The sequence below is a fragment of the Suncus etruscus genome, chromosome 2 (genome assembly GCF_024139225.1).
Source record: "Suncus etruscus isolate mSunEtr1 chromosome 2, mSunEtr1.pri.cur, whole genome shotgun sequence".
Taxonomy (NCBI): Eukaryota; Metazoa; Chordata; class Mammalia; order Eulipotyphla; family Soricidae; genus Suncus; species Suncus etruscus.
Genome location: NC_064849.1, coordinates 132,025,135 through 132,029,550, shown reverse-complemented (window position 1 = coordinate 132,029,550; position 4,416 = coordinate 132,025,135).

Genomic DNA, 4,416 nt, shown 5'->3' with positions numbered 1-4,416 from the left:
AATTACTCCTGGCTATGCGCTCAGAAATCGCTCCTGGTTTGGGGGACCATATGAGACTCGGGGAATAGAACCGAGGTCTGTCCTGGGTCAGCTGTGTGCAAGGCAAATGCCCTACTGCTGCGCTATCGCTCCGGCCCCTATTTTTTTTTTAATAACACCCGGAAAATTTTGTTTCTTCTAAGTGGATTTATCTGCATGTTTTTGACTATTAAGTATTTAGTGGTGTAAAAGGAACTGACAAAGCTACAGGTTTAGAATATTTCTAGCTTTTGTTTGAACAAGCCATTTCACTTATAGAATTCTACAAAATAATACACAATTGCCTTCCATGGCTACATAAATACGTGCTAAATCCTGACATGAGTGCTGGAGAGATGAGTTTTAACAAGTAATAAGAACAGGGTTTGGGGACTTGGGGCCAAATTGAAGGCGATTGAGGCAGTTCTATGAAATGTGAAGGCTGGGTAATGGTTAGATTTTCGTTTGAGAGTCATTGATGGGTTCGCTTGATCTTTATTTTGTATCAGAAGAAAAATTGGGTGAAGCTTAGTGCCTGACTTGCATGGAAAAAACTTTTTACTTATAATGTCAGATATTGGGGTGCCCATTTTTGAACTTGAGAAATGGGGGGGGGGGATTGTGACTCACACTGGAGTAGCTGCCTTGTTTATAAAATCTGAAGAGATGAGTTTCCTAAATTAGCTTCCCTTTCTTATTCCCTTCCTCATCCAGCCCCTATCAGTGTATCCTTGTAATGCCCCTTGTTAAATTTGGTGGTCAATGTGAGGGCAGAGTAGAACTCTTCTATGCTCAGAAGACTACATGCTGTGCTAAATTTGAGCCAGAGTTGTAGCCTCAGAGAAAACTAGTGTCAACCTATACTACCTCTGCAGCTCTTACTTTGTTTTGGTTTTTGGGCACATCCAGCGGTACTTCGGGGCTACTCCTGGCTCTTCGCTCTGAAATCACTCCTGGCAGGCTGAGGGGAGGGGGCGGGGAACCTATGGAATGCTGGGGATGGAACCAAGGTCATCTGCATGCAAAGCAAACACTATCGTTCTGGCCCCCTTTACATTTCTGTTATTTTGTTTGGAAGCCACAGAGCAGTGCTCAGGGCTTACTCTTGGCTCTACACTCAGAGGTCACTCCTGGCAGGGTTCAGGGGACCATATGAGGTGCCAGGCATCAAACCCAGTCCCAATGTGTGCAAGGCAAGCACTCAATCCTTTGTACTACCTCTCTGGCTCTGTTAAATAAATTTAACCTACCCTGTTCTCAGGATTAAATAATCCTTGGCTTGAGTGTAATATCCCAATCATCTTACAAAGCCAGGGGGTAATCCTTAAGCATCACTAAGTGCAACCCAAAAAACTTAAATTTTGTTTTGTTGTTTTGAGCCACAGAATAGTGCTCAGAGCTTTTGTCAAGCTTACTCCTGGCTCTGCACTAAGGGATTACTTCTGACAAAGCTCAAGGTACTATGAGGTTCCCTGTTAAACATTAAATAATAAGTTTAGTATAAAGTCCTTCCAAACAGCTTTCAGAACATAAAAAGATCTGGAATGCCCTATTGAATTAGTTTCTTACTCCAGTGCTTGAATCCAGAAAGTTAAGGGAGCCAAATCTTGAAGCAGGTTGTAGAGGGTGAGGATGCTGAGGGGACAGTGTTACTACACAGATACTCCTCACTTAATGACCCACCTGTTTAGCACCGCTCACACGACCATCTCTTCACCATTATTTTATTTCAAATATCCTTTTTCCATCTTGTAAACTCTACAGTACAATACTGTGGTTTTTGGTGCTTTCATGTACCTACTTTACTAACTTTATGTTCTGTAATACATTACAGCACTGTATGTAAATTACACAACCTATGCAAATTAAAACAAGTGGAAATTTTCAGTTTGATCTTTCTCGTTATTTTACTTATTCAGAATACCGTAGTGTCAAGTACTATGCATATACTGTACTACTGTATACAGTACATGTAGCTCCGCACTTAACAACTAAATGTAATTTGGTCGTTGAGTGAGGAGTATCTGCACAGGAACTGTGATTTTGGCATGAAAGATGATAGAAGGTAGGGAGGACATTTTCCTTACATGCTGGCCCTTTTGGCTGCAACCCTGGGCCACATATGCCCCCTCTTATCCCAGCACTGTTAGGATAATGTCCTGCATGGTATTAGGTATGATCCAAAAGCAGGCAAAAGGACAAATTTGTTTGTTTTTTTCACCCTGTCTTATTTGGACCATTAGGAGAGAAAGCAGAAAGAAACCAAGGGAAAAGGAGAGCCAAGAGAAATTCTCTTGGCTGAAGAGGAAGATGTCAAGACTTTTTGTGGTGTTAGGGGAACACAGGTTTAAGAAGAGATAAACACTAAATCCAAATCTATTTTTTATTTGTTTGTTTTGGACTCACCCAGCAGTGCTCAGGGGTTATTCCTGGCTGTCCTCAGAAATCACTCCTGGCAGGCTCAGGGAACCATATGGGATCAGGATCGAACCTGGGTTGGCCCCATGCAAGGCAAATGCCCTCCCCACTCAGAAATTGCCTCAGCCCCAAAAGATCTATTTTTGAGTTAATCATCTTTCTAGGATCTATCCTAATCCTTATTAGCCAACACTTGGTCTCCATGGGTGCTTTCCATCTATGTGCTTCGAAATGTCATCATACATGTTCCTAACAAACACCTCATACTGAAATCTAGAAGTATCAGCTGCAAGACCCCAAGTCCTGGATTCATTGTCTAGGCCAAATAAATCAGGAAACTGGAGGAATGAGGCCAGCAATCTTTTTAGACAGGCTCCAGTATGAGTTACAATATAAAAAGGAACCACTCTCACTTTCTACTTCCTAACCAGCTGCTAGCACAAAATGGCCTTAGAGTGGACTGAAATTTCTAACGAGTGTTTAGCTCTCAGCCACCCTCAAAAGCGGTAGGGGGCAGAAGGTATTCCAGATATGCCTATATAAAAAATATTAAAACCTCGAAAACAGAGTCATTTGCTGTATTTCTTCTAGCTCCTAATGTAAACCTTTTTGCTAATTGGGCAAAGTTTTAGAAATTCAAACGTGACTAGGACAGTGAAATTTCTTTTCTTTTTTTGGGGGGTGGGGAGGGTGGCTTACACCCAGCAGCGCTCAGGGGTTATTCCTGGCTCTATGCTCTGAAATTGCTCCTGGCAGGCTCAGGGAACCATATGGGTTGCTGGGATTCGAAGCACCGACCTTCTGTATGCAAGGCAAACGCCTTACCTCCATGCTATTTCTCCAGTCCCTAGAAAAATTTCTTACTTTACCCTGTTACACAGTGGCTTTCTATTGATGAGTTTTGCTCTCCTGTAGCCTCATTTTGATCATAGACCCTTTATGTTCCCTTGGGTTTTAGTCTCTCCACTCAACTGAAAAACTCCTGTCTGCTACATGCATCTCACTTCACTGCTCACTGAATCATTCAAACCAAAAAAAGAAAAGAAAGAAAACCCTTCACTGCATTCTGATTGGCCTACTCCAAAGTGGCTGACCACATAGATGCTCAATCATCAAAATGATTCTTTAGCCATGGCTTTTAATTCATATATACCATCTCATCTTCAAAAACAAGTGTTTCTAATACTTGTACATAAATGGGAACTAATTGTTCTCAAAGAGCTCAACTGTAGCTCTACTAAACTGTTCTCTCTAATTCAGCAGATAGTTTAAAGGCATACTTTCTCAATTCTTATATCCCTTTACTCAAAGAACCTCATACCCACTCACCAATCCCATATTCAAAAAGCCCTGGAGCTACAGAGTAAGGTGCCTGCCTTGCACATGGCCGGCCAGTCCAGGTTCAATCCCTACCAATCAAGGTGGTCCACTGAGCACCCTCAGGAGTGATCCTGATTGCAAAGTCAGGAGAAAATCCTGAGCACTGTTGGATGTGGCCCCAAAACAAAAACAGAAAGCAGTCCAGTTGAGATCATTCTTTTTATTCTTTTTTGGGGGGGCAGGGAGGGGTCTTTGGGCCAGTAACCCAGGGGTTACTCCTGCCTCTGACCTTAAAAAGTTGCTCCTGGAAGACTCAGGGGACCATATGGAATGCCAAAAGTCAAACCTGGGTATGTCCGGGGTCAGCCGGGTGCAAGGCAAATGCCCTATCACTGTGCTATCTCTCTGGCCCTGAGATGATAATTCTAAGCCAACAAAAACCTCTGAAGTTTTTTGAAGAAAGACGATTTTATGTAGATATAACACCGGCTCTTTCGTGCTGAAGTTGGCAATGAAAAGAATATTGTGGAGATGCTAACTGGTCTTGAAATGCCTTGTCTGAATAATAGTTTACCGTTCTGGCTAGACTTGACAAATTTCTTGGCTTCAGGACTAGGGTTAATCAAAATTTTAAAAAAAAGTCACTGCTTACACTTAGTA